The 24,685-nt window shown below is 40.1% G+C and overlaps 1 protein-coding gene across 1 annotated transcript in view; it reads left to right on the top strand.

The window, feature by feature from the left end:
• The window catches only part of myo10 (myosin X), a 156,917-nt gene that overhangs the window by 46,321 nt on the left and 85,911 nt on the right, over positions 1–24,685 (top strand). The window lies entirely within an intron of this gene.

Raw genomic sequence — 24,685 nt, 5'->3', positions numbered from 1 at the left:
CTCATATCTTCTGTTAAGAAACATATAGAGTGACCTTGCAACAACTTGAGGCAGTTTGCAAAGTGTCATAGAACGACTTGTATGGATTAAGTAAAAGTATTATACCATAAGAAAACTTCCATTTGCCCTTAAGACTAGAAGCGTCTGATACACCACTCTGTCTAATCAGTAGAAACATTAAAGTAGGTAAATAGAAACCCAGATGGCTAGATGGATGTTTTCTTTCAAAAAAATAAATGACCAGTAGTTATATTTTTCTTTTTTTATCCGGTTTTGAATTAAATGCTTTCCTCGACCTTTCCAGGGTTTCTGTATATGTCGGTGTAACTTGTGTAAAACTCTGTTTGATGTCAGCTTTGATCCATGCTTATTTAAAATCCACATCCTGTAGCTGTCCATGCTCTTGGAAACACAAATTATTCCCTAATGAAGTCTGTTTCTGGTTTTAGATGAAGATAAACTTGGTTTCAGTTTTACACACAGTTGATGAAAGCTGCAGAACACATGAAGCACAGTTGATCTTTAGGTGGAGAACATTTCAGTATGAATGGAGTCACTTGTGCACTGTGTCTGTATTTACCAACATTTTTATGGTCTCTGAATTCAGAGCTTCTTCCTCTTTTCCTGCTCTGGCTTTATGGGCAACACACAGTAACTTCAATTTACAGTGTATCCTGTGAAGCGCTTTGAGATTACATCCTGATATGAAAGGCTGTATAATAAATGTAAGGATTATTATTATTATTTATTCTAAAGGAAAATGACAGTTGAATGATAATTGATCTTCACTGCATTGGTTCTTCTAATGTAAAATTATTGAGTATTGAACCAACGTTCAGTTTCACTACCCATTTACCTAGACTTGTAACATGGTGACAAAACAGCACAGCAGAGGTTTGGGAGAAGTTCATCTGCCTGTGTCTTGATGGGAATGATGTCAGCCACGGGGAAGAGAAGAATATTAAAAGAATTACACAACATCCTTTCTGCAGTTTGCAGTTTCACCTTAACTTACTTTTATATTAAGAGATGTACCTTCACTTCCATATTCCATCTCCATATGTAGTCTCACTAATAAAGTCACTTCTCATAAGGGATTCTGTACCCTTTGCAGCTACTTAATTGGATGGATTCTCGAAGGACTATCATGTGTTTCCAAAAGCATACTCCTTTTTAAAATAGTTTTATACGAAATGATATCAGTAGGCATCCATTTTAGTAATAATTATATTTTTTAAATCCTTGTTTTTGACATCTATATATTTCACATATAGAGGATATCTCAAAATCCTTCACATGTTTACTGTAAAGTGTAATTACTGTATATTTTTGGAGGCAAAACTGATAACAATGTCCCAACAAGCAGCCATGAAATGAATGGCCCATTTTATCAGGGGGATTATTGACTGAGACACTGAGAGAAACTCCCTTCTCTTTTCGAATCATGTCATGGATATCTTTAACATCTAAAGAGGACCTTGGTTTAACTCTCATGCAAATGACGGCACCTCCAACAATGCAGCGCACACTTAGCACTACACCTCAATGTCAATCTAGACTGTAAGCTCCAAATTCCCAATGCGGGGCTTGAGTCCACAACCTTCTGATTCAGAGGTAAGAGTGACCAACTGAGCCAGGCTGACACCCACTAGTCATATAATTAATGTGAATGCAGTGTATAAGCTCATGATGCAAGCTCTGCAAATGTACCAACCAGCAGAGAATCAGACGTGATTTCCCCACCAATGTCAGTAACTAGTTTTACCAATGATCTGAGAATTGCTTCTTAGGGCTCAGCATAAGCCTGATTCTTCTCAACTATGCCACCTGGCCTGATAGAAATGCTTTGGATCCAGATTCCAGTTTGTGGTAAATGTTGCGCACAGCTGTATTTTCCCCACCCCCTCTCTGCAACTGTCTGCAGTCCTGCAGGTTTTGATTTCACACTGACACAACTGTTCCTTTAAGCACTACTTCTTTGTTGGTGCAAACAAGGGTACAAAGCTGCGCACAAAATACTCTTGAAAGAAAAGCATTGTAATAGCTTCACATTACACTCCGTTCTCAGTAGGGTCTTGATGGCTACTTTGGTACAAGAACTGGAGTCTTGTAGATCCTATAGCAGTTCAAAGGCTGAACCCAGCAGGAGATGGTGGTAATAAGCCCAGGCCAAATAGGATCATTGATCTCAGTTTTCATCTCATTATATGGTTCATTTATGAGGAACAGATTGGAACAAAACTTGATGAAGTAGGCAATCGGATTAATAACCGGGTTAGTAAAACTTGCACAACTTTTCATCGTTTTCAATAAATAGAATAAATCTAGACCCAGGTATAATTTCTCCCCCAGTCTACAGGGTAACACGAGGAGGATTTTCAGGCCTCTGGTTAGGAAAGCCCTGACAGAGTGCACTACTGGCAGGAACAATTCCTCCACCCAGATCTTTTGGGTTAGTCAAATTTAGTGTCAGAAATGTCTATATTTATGTAAAGACTTGTATTTAAATTGTCTCAGGGTGTGCTGTGGTGTCTAACCCATGAAAGAGGCTACCCACAAATGTCTTTGCCTACAAATACACAATCACCACACTTCACAATAAAATCCTGTGAAGCGCTTCGAAATGTTTCAACAATGTGATGTGATAAAGTGCAGTAACAAGCGCAAATAAGCTGAGTACATGTGGAGGACGTTTTATAAAATCACAAAAGGTAATTAGTAATGTGACCACAAGGTGAAAATGGATGGAAGATTCCAAGTGGAATCTTCAGGCCATTCCTCCTGCCCCCACCCCCAATCCACGGTGTTGTATTTCTGGATTGTGGCCTTTCAATGCCAGTTAGTGGGACACCAGCATTTTTGTAAACAAACCCCAACAGTTGGTATCTGCTGATCAGTAGTCAAAGTCTACAGGAAATCACGAGCGCCTGACTTCTCCAAATTCACCTTTGAGGCCGGAGCTTGGTGTCTTCTTCTGGCCTATGGTATGTGATAGATATCACATTTGGATCCTGTCTGATTTTCCCCTCGCCTAATCTAAAGGATCCCAAATCCAATTGTAGTACCTCAGTCACTTCCTGTCTTAGATAAGCTAACTCAACACAGAGATTCAAACTTTCAATTCTTCATTGCTGGGTTTCTGCTCCATTTGACTCAAGAATAATACTCTTCTCCTAGCCTAGTGGATACAGGCAGCACTTAGCCATACTGACCAGAGGGTTGATGGCGTGAATCCCTAGGTTGACTTAATTGAGCTCAACTGGGTTAGGGGAAGGGAAGATCAGTCAGGGCCGCTCCCCACCCCCTCCTTCCCCTTGTGATCTCTATCTTGTAAGCATGCTGGAAGGTACATGTGTTTGGACATCTGATTACAACAGGGCAGTATGCCAGGTGAGAGCAGCTGTGATGCCCCCTGCAGTCAAATAATTTGCCTACAATCGCTATCGAGGCTCATACACAACAGCGGAAAATTAATTAGCATTTGATATTATCTCAAAGAAAGTACAATGAAAATAGGTCAAAAGTTATCAACAACACCAACAACAACTTGCACTTATATAGCGCCCTCCACGCACGGTAGTGTCTCAGAGTGCTTAACAGTGGCGGAGCCTGACTCTGGGCTGGGGGGGTGGGGAGGTGCCGTAAGCCCGATTGAAGAGGAAGGTTTTCAGGTGGAACTTGAAAAAGGGGAGAGAGGTGGCAAGGCGGAGGGATTGAGGGAGAGTGTTCCAGACTTTTAGGGCGTAGTGGCTGAAAGCGCAACCTACGATGGTGGGGCGGAGGGTGCCAAGGACGAGCAGGAAGCTGGTGCCAGTCGAGCGGAGACTCAGAGTGGTGGATTGGGGAGTACGGAGGTCAGAGAGGTAGGGAGGTGCCAGAGGTGAAGGGATTTGAACCTGAGTGTGAGGATCTTGAAGTCGATCTGGAGTGGTAGCCAGGCTTGGATCAGACTTGTGAGATCTGTAGGTCTCCAGTGAAACCTTATTACAAACATAGTACTGCACATACAATAATAATCCTTGCATTTGATGAAGCAGCTTTCACATCTTTTAAGACATCTCAAAGCGCTAGTACAAGGATATTACAGGTGATGTTTTGGTCAGCCATATGTCGGACATATGCAGAAACCCATCACCATAGTTAAGAGTATCCAAACCAAATTGAGAGTTCCATCCATCCTGCCTACAACTGGAAATTCCAGAAATATACTCCAGGTTAAGGCCCTGACAAAAATGTGCTTCTTGAAAGTTTGGAAGGGGGTGGGGAAGAGAAGAAAGAAGAATCCTATATCTAATTAGGTGACTGGCCCCCAGATGGGGAGTGACATCTCATCCATGTTTCTGAGGGTAGATGTGGAAACATGATCCAGCCGAGGTCAGTTCAAACCCCGAGCTCAGATTACAGCTCTGCGTTTCAGTATAAACAAGCTATGAATTGTTTGAAGACAGAAGGTTTCCTTCAAGAAAATAAGCCTGTAGCATTGCATTGCAATGTTTCACGGATTGACTAATTACATGAATAGAGACTAACTTGAGTGAGTCCGAAATCTGAGCTTCCTCTTTGGAATCATTAAATATCTTGATCAAAACAAACAGGCTTTTTAACCATTTATTTTCTCCATTAAAAGTTCAGTGAGAACCCATGTGGGTCAACAAAGGAAGGAATTAATGAATTTCAACCAACACCGCGGAAAATATTTTCATTTCGTGGATTGAAAAATCCAAGTGTGAAATTTGAACTCTAGTTTTATTTGCCCAAAAGGTAATTTTGTCTGGTCACAAAGAAGTGTGGAACATATTTTAATTCTGTCTTAATGTTAAAGCTGGTTTTACACAGTTTTTTATTTTAATTCTGTCTTAATGTTAAAGCTGGTTTACAAGAACAAAACTAACAATTACATAGTGGCCTTCAGGCGGAGTTTCGGATGGCAGAAATAATAAGCAACTTCTAAGTTAAGAGCGAATTTAGAAAATGTCCACAATTTCTTCACAATCTTACCTATTAAGACAATGCACCCTTGTAGCCTTAGAGCAAATAGAATGTCAGACCTCTCAGTGGCCATAATGAACATGCAGTCATATTTTGGGTTTTTCTTTCAGTTTGACCAGCAAGACTGAAAAACATATAAGACTTCCATTCTTGAAGTCAACAGCATTATTAACAGTTACAGCCAACTTCCATCCATGTAGATCCATCAATTCAGACAACATTGGAATGCAGACATCGTATTACATTCATGCATATTACTTTCAACCATAGGTCATAGGGAAGGTACTATAAATAGCCTGATGCTTGGTACAAAAAACAAAATGACTAAAAATATGTAAAAAAAAAAGTTTTCCCAAGTACAAATGGATCACAATAACAAGCATATAGTCTTACAGTAATCCAGACTGACTGACTTAAAGGCTTTGACAACCATTCTTCAATTATAAATATAACCTATTGCACTCCCTCTTGCAAATTGGTAAGCATGGGTTTTGTGTGTAGATACTGAAAACAGACCGCTATTGATGTGACAATAATGTCCTACTCATTGACTTAAAAAGTACTTTATCAGATCCCTGCGCAAAATATGTAAGAGTGTGACATTAGAAAGTTGAAATTATATTCAGTGGTGTAAAAGTGTGTTTGCTAGAATGTATGTTGTGTTTTGGACAGATTATGAGCAGCACAGTATAAAGTCAGCATTCAGATAAGAAGGAAGTATATTGCACAACAGTAATGAATGCTGGATTTCTTTTCATGTATTTTGAAAGTATGGAGTGGCATCTTTCCAGATGCTTTGACCTAGTCTGTGTATCTTTACAAAATTTACAGTCATTTCACTCTACGGTAATAGCTTGAGACGTCTCCACGAAGTGATAGGACGCTATATCAAATGCAAGGATTATTATTATTATATTATTATCTCTAGTCTAGTATTTGGCGTCTGTGTATCAGTCACGTTCACCCATCTTTGTGAAGTGCTCCGAATACACAGTCACTACACTTTATAGTAATCCTGTGAAATGTTTTGAGACATCCTCCCACCATGAAAGGCGCTATATCAAATGCAAGTATTATTATTGTATAACTGTAAGTTGTTGTTATGTCTATAAACTGCTAATTATATGCTGGGATATCTTTTATTTTGATTTGGGCTGCAATCTGATTTTTTTATATATAGTTTGGTACCAACTGTTTGATCACAAGGTTGTTGACATAGCCAGCAAATATCACAGCACCTACTAGTATTTTAGTTCTAAATCTGAGGTTAGAAGAGCAGTACAGTATAAGCACAGGTTTCATTTATACCATTCTTATACCTGTTTTGAAGATCTCAAGAAAGAAAATGGAGTTTTTCCCTGTGTCGAAGCCAACAATCATCTCATAGCTGTTTGTGGGACCTTTCTGGCACAAATAGTGGCCATGTTTGCTTACAAATATAGCCATAGTCACTACTCTTGACAGTAATTCCATGCAAAGCATTTGAAACAGTGCAAAGTATTAATGTGCTATTAAACTGCATGTGTTATATAAATAACGGAAAAGAAGACAACCTATTAATAATCCTTGCATTTGAATAGTAAATTTCATGTTGAGGGGACTTCTCAGAGTTCTTCACAGGATTTAGCGTGAAATGTAGTGCCTGTGTATTTTGTAAGCAAATGCAGCAGTCAATTTGCACACAGCAATGTCCCACAAACAGCCATGAAGTGAACTGTTAAAACTAACAAAAACAGTTTGGAAACTGTTCATTCAACACTGCAAGGTGTCTGGTTTTCCTTTCATAGAAACAAAAATCTTCAGCATAGAAGGAAATTGTTTGGCTCATCATGCCTATTCTTCAGGGTATTCTGTTTAAAAGTTAGGTAATAAATGTCTATCTTTGTTTGAAGTGTTCCTGGCTGCACTTTGAAATATCATTAACAAGATTTAAGGGTGATACAGAGGAATCACCCACATCTTTTACCAATAATAAAATAAAAGGATAAAACACACACTTTCTAGATGTGTAGTAAACTTAGCTTGTACTAAATGTCCTATCAGTTGAAATTTCCTAAATTAACCTTTCTCTTTAACCTATAGCACTCAGAAGACTTATCACTTCATATGCAGAGCTCTACAGACTCAACTCTCGGTGCAGTCGACAGTGCTGTATATTCTCACAACCCTCTGTGCGCTAGACATCACAGCACAGTCTCAAAATCCTCTGTGCACTAGACAGTATAGTATTACACATTCTCAAAACCCTTTGTGTGAAAATGAAGAGTGAATTCAGCTAAATGTCACATTTTTGGTAATGTGGCATGAAATATCTCAGTCATTGCTGCTGATATGAACATGTACCCTGAACAGTGTTCATAAGCTATGCTGACCATCAGTGCTGTGGTGTTATTTGCTGGCAACCTCTGTGTAAGGCAGTAATTTGCTGTACTGTAAGTGTTCTGCATGTCAGCAACCCAAATGATTCATACTTTGGTACAAATGAGGTTACAGACAGAATTTTGAAAGTTACTTGTTTTTAAAAAAACGGGATGTCAGTTCATTTAGGAGCATGTGGATCTTTTATGTTTCTCTTCAGAAAATTTGTGTTTTTCACTGCTGACAATAACTTGCTCTATTTATCAGGCCTCTACAGTTATGCAACCAAACAGCATTTGAAGTGTGTAATGTAGGCCAAAAAGAGTATTGGTTTGCAGAAAAGTATGTGCATTAGTTTAAATCAAAATTTACTGTACATTTAGCTGATGTTACATTCTGTGTGTTATAGTCTCAGATGTTAATATTAGAATAACTTTTCAACATTTTAGCCATTGAAAGCAAGTTAATCCAGCTCTGCAACTTGAACATGACAAGCTCCTACTTTTGACATTCAGTGTTTTTTCAAAACTAATCATAACATTAGTTTCTCTGAAGAAACTACCAATGTCCTTGGGGCTGTGATTTGCACCACAAAGTACAAGGAAACCAATATCAGGAAAANGGGGATGTTAAGTAGATCCTTTGGAATGAAGAATATAACTTGGTCACAAACGTACAGAAATTTCTTTCATACAAAGCACATACAGGAAGGAGTCCAGTAGCTCAGTGGTTAGAGCATTCGCTTTGCAAGCGAGAGACCTGGTTCGATTCCCGGCAGGGTGAAACCTTGGACAAGTTTCCTTACTCCACACACCTAATAATAATCCCTCAAGATAAAAAACAATAATAAATTCGTCATTTCAAACCACGATTGTTTCTGGGACACTGCTGTGCGCAATTGGCTGCTGCATTTCTCCCTCAAATATACAGTCAATTCATTTTACAATTTTACAATCTATTCTATGAAGCGCTTTGCGATGTCTAGAAGATGTGAAAAGCGCTATATCAAATGCAAGGATTATTATTATTATATGTTTTTCACATTTTTCAAGCATCATAGATCATCCAATGCTCTTTGCTTTATTGATGCATTTAATTGGAGATGGACATAAATCTGGCCCAAAAGCCTGTAGGATTAACTCGCAACCTTTATTCTCCAGATAAAGCAAATTAAGCCTTGGGACTTTTCAGATACTGGGTTACAGTTGTACAATACATGTGATGTTAAGAACATTAGTAGAAGTGCATTTTCTGTTTGGAGTGATAGAGGTGTTTTTCTGCTCTTCCTAATTATTATCTTGAATCAAGCCTTCTTCTTCCCCACCCCTTCTCTTCCCCTCATGCCCCACAGCATCTGATCTGGTTACCATGCTTCTCTGATGTTGGGATAAGTTACTCAAGTCACCATGCCTCCCTGCCAATTAGTTTTGCACAGAAATGCCATTTTCAGTGGTTTACATGACTAGCATTTTCAGCACATTTTTCCCTGTCATTATGCAACATATGTGTAACAGTTTGGCCATTTGAACTTCAACCATTGGATTAGTTTCAAGTCATCCAATTCCCTCTCATGCAAACACATACATAGACTGTGATTTTTTATTGCTGTTTTTCACTTGCAGAATTAAAAACATTGCATAAAAACAATCAGGTTTCTGTGCTCTAGTTTGTCAAAAGTCTCCAATGCTGCAGAGGTGCTTGGTGATAGGAAGGTTTTAACACAAATCCATTTGAAAAGGATGCAGTGGCATTAGAAAGGGGCTTGTTTGTTCAGAAAGGAAATGTTACAAGGATAAAGAAACTGAGAGGGTTTGGAGGGATTGCCAATAATTTGCCTTAGGGAATTTAGTAGCCTCATGCAGGGATGGAGATGAGCATGGATTTACTGGGATTTGTCACAAGGTACTCAAATCTGGACAATTTAGCATCAACTCTTGCTTTTTTTAAAAAAACTCTACCAACCAATATCTCATCCCATTCACCTCCTTACTCCCAACCCAGCTGTCATTTGGCTGAACTTCGGCCAAGCACAAGCAGGCATTATTTATGAGTGAGCTTTGAGAGTGAATGTTGGCAGATGTGTCCGTTGCGGTCAAGCTTAATGAGGTCCTTAACCTCTCATTCAGAATCTACACATGTACATCTCCATACACTGGTTGCTGGATAGCAATTAGAAGCAGAAACTCTTATACCAACCCTGAGATCAGCTAACTCAACACAGACTGGGATCAAACCTGTCATGTTGCTATATGGCTCAGCCGCTCACTGAGAAAACTGGCCAAGCCACAGGGGTTTGATAATTTTTTTATTCTTTCATTGTGGAAGCTGTTATTTGATCATTTAGAGACTTCACTGAGAACCATCTGATTTTAAATTTTACGACAATAATCTTAAAGGCAAAGACCATGAGAAATGTTGTGCCTTGGTCTTCATAGATTGAATCTTTTTCCATGAGCTCGGATTGGAGGAGTTTAAGGGGGAGAGGGGGAGAAAAGTAACCAAAAACTCAGTAGAAGAGATAGGCCAACAACCACAACAACATACATTTATATTGCACCCTTCACGCGGAGTAGTGTCCGAGAGAGCATAACTTAAGGCACACTTTAAAGGTGAGGGATGTGGTGGGGGGAGGTGAAGGAATGGAGTTTGCAAGCGGGTGGCAGAACGGCTGACACAAATTAGTCTAGTATGTTTCATGTTAGTAATCTTGATTGAAGGCATTCTATTAAAGAAAAATGCAAAATAATTACTCTGTCGATCAACAGAACTTTTATCGATTAATAAGATAACAAATAGATGTTTGATACCTGAAACGTGTTCCAACCGTATCCATTCAACAGCAGCTTGTAATTCCCTGCCCCCCTCCCACCTCAAACTAACAGAAACAAACTCAGTAAGATAGCGCCAAAATTAAAAGGATTATAAAGGAGTAACCTGTGAGCAAAGGTGTTAACAAAGCTTACTTTCATCCCTATGGCCATTTGTAGAATAAGATACTATTTGTAGAACAGACAATAAGGTTTTCAGGAAAAGGTTTGATCTAAATTTGATGTTAATTTGCTGTGAATTGATCTGCTGTAATATATATCTATTACATATATTATATAATTGAAGTGCAGTTCTGTTGACCTGTTTGCATGACTTGGAAAATATTTCCTGTGGCACTGGGCAGGGAGGGGGGAGGGAGGAATGCTTTAAAGGACAACTTTTTCTGACTTGACTACATCTGGAGCCTGTAAACAAGCTGCCGAATAAATTAATTCACGAAGACCAAACAAACTGATCCAAGAACAAGACCAACTTATTGTTTATTTCTATTTTTCAGGAGACAAGTTTATCTCTGGTTCTTGTAGTATGTGTCAGTACTAAAAACTAAATGAAGAAGGGACAACTGAATCCTTTGGTTTTACTGTATATTTTATCAACTTGTTCTACCCACACTATTAATTAATTAATCCTTGCATTTGATATAGCGCTTTTCACGTCAGGAGGACGTCCCAAAGCGCTTCACAGAACACATTGTAAAGTGAATTGACTATATTTATGGGCGAACGCGGCTGCCAATTGCGCACAGCAATGTCCCACAAACAGTCGTAGATTGAAAATGACCAATTTATTATTGTTTTTGGTTTTGGAGGGATTATTATTAGGCTCTGTGTGGAGTAAGGAAACTTGCCCAAGGTTTCGCCCTGCCTGGAATTGAACTCAGGTCTCTCGCTTGCAAAGCGAGTGCTCTAACCACTGAGCTACAGGACTCCACTATCCTAAGAGAAAGAAGGGATTTACCAACAAGTGATGCATAACCTCAAAGCAGCACTTTATCCTATCACTCAGAGGGGGCCTTTCCTTTCTTCCTCCCTGAGCTTGAAAGCTGCATTGTAATTGAATGGTTGGAACGTTTAAGTTACACTTAGGAAACCTGATATGAAGACTATGAGGTGACTATTGGTAAACAGCAGGACAGTAACCCAGCCAAGTGGGTCAGATAGTCTGGGAGCAAGGCCGTGTGAATCTGTAAGACCTTCATTCTTTCTCCGCCTTCTTTCCTCTTCCCCTGGGGAGATGCTTGGCTTTATTCAGAAACTCCTTATGGCACAATTGTAGCTGAGATCAGCAACTCACTGGTATAGATCCATATTTCTTTGAACCCTGAATGTTATATATCCAGCATCACCTCTCCATATATATATATATATATATATATATAACATTCAGGGTACAAAGATTTTGTTGATATCCCCTGAATTCTTTCCCAGCATTTTTTACGACCACAAAAACTTTCATTTATTACAGAGTCTTTTACATAAAAGAAACGTCTCAAAGTGCAACACACAATGAGATTAATTCAAAATGAGGTGAGTGTTCTGTAGGCAAACGTGGCAGCTAAGTTCCACCAGCAGCATCCTATAAACATCAATCGGATGAGTCGAGTTCATTTAGATGAATTAGGAGGAAATATAAGTCAGGATAGTCAGGAGAGAAACAGCATATGAGATGTTGGTAGTTCCCTGACATCCATTTAAATGACATGACAGACTTAATGACTCAAAGGTTTTTTCCTAAATTAATGACTCCATTGACAGATGCAGAAATCCATCACCATTCTTAAGAGTATCCAAATCAAACTGAGATTTAATTGCGTCCCATCTACACATGGAAATTCAGGGGATTAATTGTTAGAATGGACACTCCATTAAAAAAAGTACAGTGAAGTCAAATGAAGTGATACATTTCATAATATCAGATTAGTCTTAAAGCAGAGACAATCAGAGGTATCAAGTGATATGGTGAAAGGGCAGGAAAACGGTGCTTTGTGCAAATTGGCTGCCGCATTCACCCACAAAACAAACAGTCCACCTTACAGTATATGCTGTGAAGTACATTGAGACATCCTCCCTAAGTGAAAGTTGCTATATTAAATGCAAGGATTATTATTTATTATTAGGCTGTAGATGAGCCATTATCTAATGAAATGGTGTAGCAGGTTCAATTGACTGAATTGACTCCTTCTGTTCCTATCTGCTTATGTTTCTATATTGTTGGACTCGCTATGTTTTCTATACCCCCTCCCCTATACTTAGAGAATGCAGAAATTCAGCCAATAGTGGTATACATTTTAGAAAGTTCTCTCCTTCTCCAATGAGATACAGCACGCAGTTTCATCATCATGCATGTGTGATACTTCCAAAAACATGCTCTCTGCTAAGATATAACCAGCCAAGTATGGTTCAAAATGCCTGCCATTCTAAAGACATTGGTTAATCAGGTGGTCAAAGCTCTTCAGGGTGGCCCTGGGTATCCATACTGAGAACACTTAAACCATGAAAGTTTTCTGATGGATGATCCATAGCAAATCCATTACAGCTCGTGACTGCTGTACGAGAAATGCAAATTCAGCTTGGTGTGACAGGGAGTGCAGGTCTTACCAGGGTAAGTGTCCTTGGAACGATAAATTCTCAGGCTTCTCAATGAATCAGCCAACAATCTCATTCGTTTGATCCTACATGTTCTGGGAATGTATATGTTGTACACTATTGAGCTGGCACGTGGATGTGCGCAACACGTTTGGTATCAAGAATGTGATCTCTAGCAACCGGCAATATAGTGCAATGGGCTTATTCATCTACTTGTCGTCTCCATAACTAAATTGTGAGTGTGTCTCTCTCTCTCTCTGTGTATGTGTTTGTCTCTGAGTGTGAGCGTGTGTGTCTCTGTGTATGTGAGTGTGTGTATCTCTATCTCTGTGTCTCTGAATGTGTGTGTCTCTCTCTGTGTCTTTGAGAGTGTGTGTCTTTCTCTGTGTCCCAGTGTGTGTATCTCTCTCTGTGTCTCTGAGAGTGTGTGTCTTTCTCTGTGTCTCTCAGAATGTGAGTATCTCTCTGTGTCTGTGAGTGTATTTGTATGTCTTTCTCTGGTCTGAGTGTGTGTGTGTGTCTCCCTCTGTGTCTGTGTGGGCGGTTGTGTGTCTCTGAGTGTGTGTGTGTCTGCCTCTCTCTCTGGGTCTCTGAATGTGTGTCTCTCTCTATGGATCTCTGTGTGTGGTGCCTGCCCCGAGAGGCAGGAGGTGGTGAACTCCTGTAGCCCCCCTACAGGAGTTCCCCCCCACCCCCACTCCTTCACAAAAAATGACAACCCAGTTTTTGTTAAAGAAGCAATTAATAATTTTTTTTCCAACAATCTAATATGTGTTATTTCCTTACTTTTAGTTTTGATCAATAAAGTGAAAAAATGTAGCAGTAAAATATACCTCAATAGCACCAATCAATATCCACAATATCTCCACAAAATTTAGCAAAGGCCTCTGCAATCTCCCACAGGATTTGTAAAGTGCTCCGCAATTTTGTTTGCAAAAATGTCCACACTTTTCTATTGTCCAGGTCATTACTCCTCATGGCCAATCTCTCCATTCACCCTATTGAAAATGTTGCAATGCATTACAACACAGCTTGCCCTCATATAACATATTTCACATAGGATAATATCTTTGAATAGCTTCACTGAACAGAGAAGGGTGGGGATAGGTGGAGAGTGACTGAATATGCTTGCGAAGGTGTAGGTTTCTAGAAGGCTCTTGAAAGTGAAAAGGGACGATGTGAGGTGGAGGGATTTTGGGAGAGAGTTCCAGTTAGCGGGGACAAAGTAGCTGAAAACCAATTGTTTATGGCTTCCTTCAACTGATTTATAGCTTCCCACACACCTCTCCTATACAATTGCACAGCACCATAATCTACTTAACAGAGGCAGGCAATATCACCAATAGGGAAACCCCATTACAGCACTCTTCTATCCGGCACTACTCCACCTACAGTGCAGGACTGTGATTGACTAGCTGGCTTCCTGCACTAAAATATGGCTGACGTTCTGGGTTGTCCAATTGCCACTTCCTGCAGGAAATGTTGCTTATGTCACTTCTGGTGGCCAGGACACAGGAGGTGATGTCTCAGCAACCTGATAGCCCAATACAAATGTAATCTTGTTGTTGTTGTTCCCTGTAATAGGATCATTTTGTATTCAATGTTCATGTTAAAATCGTGTAAGATGTTTAAATCCAGTTTTAACTTAGGAAGCCAGTTTTCCAGTTTTTTGGAAAAAACTTCCAAATTAAGAGAGGTTTAAAAAATTTTTAATTGTACGATCTTAAATATTGGGACAATAGTTTCATCTTTTGTATTAACCTAGAAATAATACAAATACCTCATTTGGAAGCAGATGACCTTCCCAAGACTGGATGGAAATTCTCAATTCACTGATGATGATGATGATGATGATGATAATAATAATAATCATCCTTGTATTTGATGAAGCACCTTTCACATAAGGAGAACAACAATGACAAAAACTTACTTAATATATACCCCTCACTTAGGGTAGTGTCCCATAGCAAGAACATCTCAAAGAGCTTCAAGGAGCTTTTTGTACCCAATAACGCGCTGTTGAAAAGCTTTTTCTTATATCATCAACTCTCACGCACCAGGCTCCATGACCCCATCACTCCCACCCTCGCCCGACACCACTGGCTTCCCATCCCCCAGAGGATTGAGTTCAAAATACTCGCCCTCACCTTTAAGGCCATCCGCGGCCTTGCCCCCTCCTACCTCTCTGACCTACTGACTCCCTACCAACCTGCCCGCTCCCTCCGTTCAGCGGGCTCCGGTCTGCTCCATGTCTCCCGCCTGACCCGCCCTACCATTGGTGGCCGGACTTTCAGCCTCTCTACCCCCACACTCTGGAACTCCATCCCACGGTCCCTTCGCCTCGCTTCCTCCCTTGCCTCCTTCAAGGCCGGTCTCAAGACCCTTCTCTTCGACCGTGCCTTTGGTCTCCCTCCCACCTCTCCACCTTCCCTCACCTCTACACCAACCCTCCCCCATGCTCGGGCCCCGACACCTGACTGTTCAGCGCTTTGGGACGTCCTCCCGACGTGAAAGGCGCTCTATAAATGTAATTTTGTTGATGTTGCTCCACATACTGTATTCTGTACAGAGAATGCACAATGACTGACCTTGGATTACCTCAACATAAGGAAGGCCTTTTAAACTTGTTTGTGTTTCCTTCGTTAAAGAATAAATTGGACTTATACTGTTGGCTGGTGTTTATGTCCCTCATCTGAACATTGTGCACAGAATATTTTTTTAAATCTTAAAGAATTGTTTGCCTTCTGTGACTTGGATTCAGGAGGAGATGAGCTGAAGTGAGTCTTTGTCCCAGGACTTGTAATCTTTACCAAAAATGTAAAATGAACATTTCCTGTTGAATTATCCATGACCTTTTTTTTACTGTTGTATTCATTTATATCTGCAGGATGTATATACGGAAGGAAAGAAATGCATTCCTCTGCCTTTAGATTATTTTAAAGCAATAAATTCCTGCAATTCCTACATTATCATTTGGTATAATAATGTTACTTGAAATCCTCTTTGTTCAACAGATATGCATCAGTTGTTACAAGAAACTTACAATGCACATTGTATTTTAATTGACTATTTTAGCTCTTAGATTGTTGGTAGATTTGCGAACATACATTTAGGTGAAAACATTTTTATAGCACCTTACCACATTAAAATATCTCAAAGTACACTGCAAGTATTCGCTTTTGAGTGTTTGACAGATTTTGTGGATAAATGTGGCAGCTATTTACATCAGCAATTACCCACAATCAGCCACAAAGTAAATTATCAATTTGGCCAGGAGAGTGATAGAAACCCTTTTTTCCTGTTGGATAGCACAATGGAATCTTTAACGTCCACCTGAATGGGCAGACAAGACCTGTTTATCATGCTATCTAAAAGATGGTGCTTCCGAATATGCAATTCTCCACACAGGACTGGAATTCGCACAACTTCTGTGGGAAAAAATCAGTTGTTGATTTGTTGACAACTGATCTTGTTGGACAGATTTTTCCATTAATCAATCAATGAATCAATCAACAGCCCTGACACCGGATTAGTATATTGGTGCCATAGGTGAGCTCTGATTAATCTCTCCACGTTAAACCAGGAAACTCAGCATTGCTTGTCTCAGCATGCTGATTCTGCTGGTAAACAAATGTTGGAGGAAGTTAGATTAAAGATAACATGGTTGGAAGAACAATCTATTGTCTCACATGAAATTTGAAGGTCGCTGAGCAGGCAGCCAAACAAAACCAGGTTTTCATGACCCTCTGCATTTTTGCCTGATTGTTGTTTGTTGGGATCTGTTTAGTTATGTTTATAAATTGGCTGGAGACTACTCCAATGTGCCTCATTACAATACCATGATCACTGCCTGCCATGTCAATGAGCCATAATACCACAACAGATTATATTTATATTGCGTTCTTCACTCAGCGAAGTGACTCAGAGCGGTTAAAAGTGGTGTGGCTTGACCCCGAGCCTGGGAGAAAGGGAAGGTTGGTACAATCAGAAAGGAAAGTCTTCAAGTGCAATCTGAAGATGGGCAAAGAGGGGACAAGGTGCAGGGATTGAAGCAGAGAACACCAGAGGGTCAGGGCATAGTGTCTAATAACACAGCCACCGGTGGTAGAGTGGAGGGATCAAGGGACGTCTAGAAGAGCCTAGCTGGACAAGTGAAAGGGCAGGTAGATGAATGGGGTATGAACAGGTCAGAGAGGTAGAAAGATGCTTGAGTCTGAAGGGATTTGTAGGTGAGTCGGTTGGAAAATCAATAGGAAGTATTGTAAGGATATGTTGACACTTGGATGGTTTCCTGTTACTTTGCCTGTTCAGTGCAGGTACCGAACACAATATGTTTAAGCTAGTGCTGAGCATGTTGGGATGGAGAATCTGGCAAAGTGAAAAATAAATGTAGTTTTGAATGAAGCCATTTGGTGGTTTGGAAGTGGGGAGAGAATCTCGTCACAGTAAACCATGTTTGGGAATACAATGTGTTACATTCCTTGGAAAGGGCAGGAATTAGTAAATGTCTGCAATAATATGTGACTGATGATGATTTCATGCAGTAACTACAATGCTCCCAGACATGGTCTGGCCCACCTCAAAGCATGTGACGCTTCAGTCTTCCATTGAAGAACAAGGATCACAGTAAGGGCCATATTGCAGAGACCTGGTTGATGAGTCATTTTATTCATTAAACATGTGTATATTGGCCAATTGATCACTTTTGATTAGGATTTCCCATTTCTTTTAATTGACTTTTAGAAATCATGGGTTTAGGCTGCTGTATATGTTGTGTAGGGCATATGCACAATGGCAATGTGAGCTCTGTGCACGTGTGGGTGATTGTGATGTGAAGCTTCCTTAGTCAGCCTAAAAGTCCAAGTTAGCTACTGGTCTAAGGGGCTGGATCTATTTAAATACCTAGGATGACTGCAATTATGTCATTACTGGAACCAACACATGGTTGGTTCAGACAGGATGTGCTTTATCTTAAAGCAGCGCTCTCTGCTGTGTTGTGCCACCAGGCTGCTATCAGATGTGCATTGGTATCGGTGTAAAGCTGCCTCCAGCTAAGTACAAAATGACATTAGACTATTGAAGAGAAAGACAAAATCAGAATGTTTGAGGTTCAGAATAAGGATAGAATACGTCAGTGAGGACAAGAAACAAAAAACAAGTCATTCAGCTGCAGTTAGAAGTTTAAAGATAAACAGCACATACTTATTCGTCAGTGCATTTAGCCCGTGAAGGTGAACCTTTCCTTGTTTATAAATTCCACCTGTGAAGAATGAGTTGCGGTGTTTGTGGTTTCTGTAGCACTCTGTCGTGGGTGACAGGGATTTCATATTTCCTACATAACACTTTCATTCAGTCAGCAGGGATCACATCTGTACTTCATGGCCTGTCTCATCTGCTCATTACCAAAACTGTGCTTTCAATCTGCCGTCCCAACAGAAAAAACGCTTTTAAACCAAAAGGATCATCGTTGTTTTTGGAGCACATTTACAGTATTAACATGCACAGGGCAGCCTCATTGGAACACATGTTGTTTGAGTGCAGGTTTGCTGAGAGAGTGAGTTTACTGCGGGCTTGCACTGAACAGGAAGCTATAATTACACTTGGTTTCAACAGTGATTTCAAGCCAGCTTCCAATACTAAAGCATAGCTAACTTGATTGTTTCACGCTTCTTTATAACAGCCTCTGAGATACGATACAAATTCGCATTTATTGTAAATAAATCCAGATATTGGACCCAGGCGACCGGATAATAATGGGATTGTCTGAATCTTTAACTTGGACACTGCTTTGCCTCGGTGCCACCAAGGACTTGTTTTGAAGATTAAAATTACAATAAACAAAATGATGAGCAAAAAGCTTCTCTTTCATAAGATTGCATATTCTACAACAACAATGACTTGCACTTATATAGCGCCCTCCATGCAGGGTAGCATCTCAGAACGCTTAACAGGGGCGGAGCCTGACTCCAAGTCGATGATGGGGGGAGGGGGGAGGTGACCGTAAGCACGGTCAAAAAGGACGGTATTCAGGCAGGATTTGAAAAAGGGGAGAGAGGGGTCAGGGTGGAGGGATTGAGGAGAGTGTTCCAGAGTTTCGGGGCGTAGTGGCTAAAAGCGCGATCCCCAATGGTGGGGCGGAGGGTGCGAGGGACAAGCAGGAGGCCGGTGACAGTCGAGTGGAGGGGCCGGATGGTGGATTGGTGAGTGAGGAGGTTGGAGAGGTAGAGAGGTGCCAGGGAGTGAAGGGATTTGAACACGGGTGTGAGGATCTTGAAGTGGATCTGTTCGGTGATGAGGAGCCAGAGGAACCTAACCATTCTAACAATGTGTGTCTCTCTAGAGGCCCTGCTTTTGCCCAGAGTTTAGAAGTGGTATTGGTCAATGGTAATACAGTACATTATTTACTTGTTTAAGAATGCGAGGAGCCAGTGTTGAAAGATTTGACAAAAGTTAGCCAACGTTTTCAAAACTAGACCACATATGACAGATTGATGAGTCTTAAAATGAACTATTGCTGAGCTTGTTCGTGCTTACTGAAAAAAATGAAACATCAGCAGTTATGGGTGCAAGTAGAATTATGACAGAACTGTGCACTTGAATGTGTTTTCGATGACTAAACCGTAGAGTTATTTGGTTGTGTTGCAATTTTGCTGATTCCTGCTCCTCTAGTGGAAACGAAGGGCTGATGCCAAAATATTGCATTAACTGGAATAATGGATTTGTGCAAGCAAGCACACCCACTGACTGAGAGGCAACCTACAAGTTGTTACTTGCTGGATGTCTGGTTTCTACATCTCTCATTAACCCATGAAATTCCAATCAAGCAAAACTTTTTTTGTAGAATCCTAGAATGTTGCGCAAGAAGATTCATCATCAATATATATCAAGCAGGATACAATGCAAATTTACAATTATGTAGCACCTTTTGTGTCGGGAAGACGTCCCAAGGTGCTAGAATGTTTGATTTTGGGGGAGTTTAGCATGAAGGAAGGTATGTGTGATATATGAATCTGTGATAAAGCAACAAAAAGGTACAATAACACATGAATCCAAATCGACCACTGTAAACATCGCCTAGAATAGTGTATAAAATATATCTGCTTCAACGTGAATTGCTTGACACTTGATCTCCACATTTCTACAGAATTTTAGAGGTATTGACGATTCTACAGAATTAAGCTTTTTTTATTCATCTTTTGTAATGAGTGTTCACAGGAATTAATACAAAATACAAAATGAATCTGGCTGATTGGCTAGGGAATTTCTTAATAGAAACAAAGCCACAATTCTGTCTTTGTTCAAAAATGTATCCAAAACTTACTCACCAAGTTGTTCCCATTGTGCTGTACTTCACATGTCAGTCACTAAAATAGCAATTTCCCCCCACCCCTATTCTGGTTTTTAAAGGGATTTCACATTTTGAGTGATTGTGTTTATGCATCCCGATGTTAACCCTCAGGAATGTTGATTGGGTAAAGGATTTGATATCTACTGCATTGGTCAGTTTACAAATGTGGTAACATCTTGCAGGATAATTTACTACATAAACAAGATTAAAAATTCAGTAAATGGAAATGGGATTATCACTGACGTCTTCCTTTTCTCTCCTGGCATCCCACCAGCTGCACTCAAAATATGGTACATCAGATTTTGTATGGGTTTAAAAACAATAGGTGTGTTCTTGTAGCTCCTTGCAGTTACAGTAAAACTCGTATAGATCTGATCTGTATAAATCCTATAATCGCCTAAATCGTACATCTGCCCGTTCAAGAGTTTACATACTTTGCATAAGTCATATTAAATGTATGGTCCCAACTAATATGACTAATGTGAGATTCAGTATATATAGAACCATAGAAATTTACAAAACAGTATAAGGCCATTTGGCCCGAATCCATTCATTCTCAGTGGAGTCGTGTAGCTCAGTGGTTAGAGCACTTGCCTTGCAAGTGAGAGGACCTGGGTGCAATTCCCAGCAGGTTGAAACGTTGGGTAAGTTTCCTTACTCCACACACCTCTGTTCACCTAGCAGTAAGTAGGAACCCAATTGTTAGTTGATTGGTGTATCACTTTTCTAGGGGTAGAAATCCCTTCAAAAAAAATTTGATCACTCAATCCAGGACTGTTTGTGGGATGCTGCTGTGTGGAATTGGCTGCTATATTTCTCTCACAAAATATATAGTCAATTCATTTTATAATATAAAGTGATCAAATTATTATTTATTTCCCACTATACCGTAACATCTATTGACTGTGTATTTTGTGGGCGAATACAGCAGCCAATTTAAACACAGTAATGTCCCTCAATCAGCCATGAAGTGACCAATCATTTTTTTACTGGGAGATTTGTTGGCCTGGACATCTGAAGGACGGCACCTCCGACAATGCAGCACACCCTCAGCACTGCATTGTAGTGTCAGCTTAGACTATGTATTCCAGTGGGGAGTCATGAAGCATGCCAGAGTTAGTGGAGGTGATGAGTGGCGGAGTGATATCTTGAAGTTGAGTAGGGCAAGGCTGTGGAGGCATTTCAAGGTAAGTATGAGGATCCTAAAAGTCAATTGTTTGGAGATTGAGAGCTAATGGAGGTGTGGGAGTGAATATATAGGATAAAAGCTTGGCTTTCAATGAATAACTGACTTCTGATACATCTTGTGTTGAATCAACTCATACTTCCCCCTACTGGGCACTTTTCTCTTGTTTCTCTCAGTCCACAATTCAGTACACCACCAGTATCTTGGTCAACCAATTTAAAGTTAACATTCTATTAATCATTTTGCTTTTGTGACTAATGTGTGCCTCGACGTTTCAAAATCAAAAGGATAGCCGAGCCCAATGCTTAATATTAGTGCCATTGAGTCACTACAAAGACCTGCATTTTTCATGGAAATACAAATGAACTGGTTATGGCAAAAACTATTTATCATCATGAGCGTCAACCATGTTCTGACCAGCCAAGATGTTTCTCCCTATCCTTCCCTGATAGGGAATAAAAATCTGTGGTGAACTGTCTCTGTAGTTTCAAAAGTTGCTCTGACTGCAGTACTTTGAGAAGAAACATGAAGGAGATTAGAAGGAACTTCTTTACACAGAGAGTGGTGAGAACATGGAACCTATGGTCAATGAAAATGGCATCAATGCATTTAAGAGAAAATTTGATGTATTCATGAGGGAAAAGGGATTAGAGGGGTGTAGGAGGGGTAGGGGCTTATGTGGAGAATAAACATCAGTACAGACCAGTACAGACCTGTTCCTTATGCCATATCACTCTGTGTAACTTTTATGTAACATTGGAGCAGTCAGCTTTAAAAACAGCTGGAAATATATTGGTAATGTACAATCTGACAAGGCTCGGAGGAGCCTGCAGTAAGCAGTAAGCTCAAGTTGAGCATGCAGTATGCAGTACTGCCTGATAGAACAGCTGCAATGAACAGGCATAAAAACCAAACTGTAACAAAGTATTCCAGATGCAAAAGTAATTGATTTAGGTTTTAAGCTTAATTGAGAGAGGTTTCTACAAACGTCCCTATGTTAAAATAGTGTTACAGACCCATCCTAAAGTACACTTCACTATTCATAACTACTTTTTAATCAAGATATATACATGCATGTACATTTTCCCCCACACCACATTGGCAAGTCTGTGGAGAAACAATTGCTATTTTCCTTAGCCAATGTCAATGCTTATGCTGAAGCCAAGTGTGGGAGGATTTTATCAGTGAAGTGGTAATCAATTGAATTGTGTTGTGATCTGGGCTTAGTTGGTAGTGTTAGTGGGAAAGGAAAGGCTGAGGAGAGCTTTCTACATGTGGAGTCCTGTAACGTATTAGCTGGAGTATTCGCTTCGCAAGCAAGAGCACCCGAGTTCGATTCCCGGGTGAGGCGAAAGGTTAGCCAATTTTCCTTACCTAACAGTAAGTAGGAACCCGTTTTTTAGTCGATTGGCAGATCGCTTTTCCAGGGGTAATAATTGCTTCCAAAAAAAATTATAATAATAATTTGGTCACTCAATCCAAGGCTGTTCGTGGGACACTGCTGTGCACAATTGGCTGCCAGGTTTCACCCACAAAATATACAATTAATTAACTTTACAGTATAATCCATGAAGCGCTTTGAGATGTCTCAACAACATGATAAGGCACTCTATCAAATGTAAGAATTATTTTATTATTATTATTCACCTTTGAGTCAAAAAGTTGTGGTTTCAAGCCCCTTGTCGGGAACTTTGAACTCATATATTCTAGGCTGACACTCCAATGCAGTGCTGGGGTTGTGCTGCATTGTTAGAAATGCCATCCTTCAGATGAGACTTTAAGCTGAAGCCTCATTTGTCTCTTCAGGTGGATGTTAAAGATCCCATGCACTGTTCAAAAAGAGAAGGGAGTTTCTCCTGGTGTCTAGACCCACAATCCCAAAATAAAATTAGTCACTCACTTCATGGCTGTTTAGTGGGGCATTTCTATCTCCAAACAGATTGATCTTTAAGATCCTCAACTTTACTTTGAAATGCTTCCACAGCTCCTTTCCACTCCTCCAACCTTTGAGATACAACTTCCCTATCCAGCCTCTCCAATAACTTTGATATTCTTCATGTCTCCACATTGGGACCATATAGTTTAAGATGACACTCCAATGCAGGTGTGCTGCATATTAATTGTGCTTGTAGAAACCACACAATTGAAAACATGATTTTGGTTTAACCAGTTAATTAGTTGTTTCTGCTGTCAAGGATCAGAAAATTCTTCTTCCTCCTTTAATGTGGTGTTTGACCACATTTCAAATGCACAAGATTTTATATGCATTTGAAGTCCTCTCTTCCCTGTGAAGTCTATTTTCTAGCGCACAGTGGTAAATTCTTTAGAATACATTATGCAGCAAATAAAATTACAGTTGTACAGTATTCAGCAAATGTAACTACAGTGTGACACATTGACAGGCTTTTGTTCTTCTTGGCTCTTCACCATAGACTGCATCATCCAATCTTTTACCAGAAATGATTTTGTCTGCTCTACAAAAGAAAACTAATTCTGAATCTGATTGCTGGAAGAAGGAAAGCACCTTCATTCTATCGCACCTTATCAAGTTAAAATATCTCAAAGAGCTTCATGAATAATCCCAACCTTCTGATTCAGTGGCGAGAATGCTACAACAGCAACAAATGGCATTTATGTACCGCCTTTGACATCAGGAGGATGTCCCAAGACACTGGACAGTTGTGGGTCTGCACCCGAGCTGAGGGTTGGATTTGGGAGTAGAGGGAAGGGGGCCAAGGGGGACTGAGCTACCAAGTGAGTTAGGCTGATTCCTTTTTGTTTAAGTTTGCAAGTGACAGCCACAGATGTTGTACACCTCTTCAGTTGTCATATATTTCAAAATTCTATAATCCATTAAAGGAGAAGAAACCCCAGAGGAGAGGGTTGTCCTGAAGGATTCCCCTGAACCGCCTCATCCTATAATAGTCCTGCTCCCGCTGCCTTGAATGCATTCAGTGATTGGTGTATTGCATTTCTGTACACCCTCAAGGGATACAGTCTCTAACAGACTTGGCAAACTTGGTGTTGGTCTGGTCTTGCCATGTCGGAGTTATTATGCTGTGCTTGCTTTTTATTTTTGAGAAAGTTAGGTGGAGGGGCAAATAACAAGGGTCACGTGTTGAAATAGGAGAAGCTAGCTAAATCAAGAGACGTGGTTAGTTGATACCAAATGTATTTTTTTTCAAATGGATTGTAGGAGGAGGAAAGGGATACTGAGGGGGGTAACCATTCTACTGTCTAGATTTTGCTGGTAATGGTATACTGTACATGGCCAGTTCAGCACAGTTCAGCGTAGTTTTCTGTGCAGTCATAACACACTAATGCATAGAGGTACATGTATTTTTCTTTCCACACCAAGGCCCCAAGTTCAGGATTAATAAATTAGCAGGT

This window comes from Callorhinchus milii, unplaced genomic scaffold (assembly GCF_018977255.1).
Source record: "Callorhinchus milii isolate IMCB2004 unplaced genomic scaffold, IMCB_Cmil_1.0 Scaffold2, whole genome shotgun sequence".
Taxonomy (NCBI): Eukaryota; Metazoa; Chordata; class Chondrichthyes; order Chimaeriformes; family Callorhinchidae; genus Callorhinchus; species Callorhinchus milii.
The sequence above is the reverse complement of the archived record's forward strand: the minus strand, read 5'-3'. Positions and strand labels throughout refer to the sequence as shown.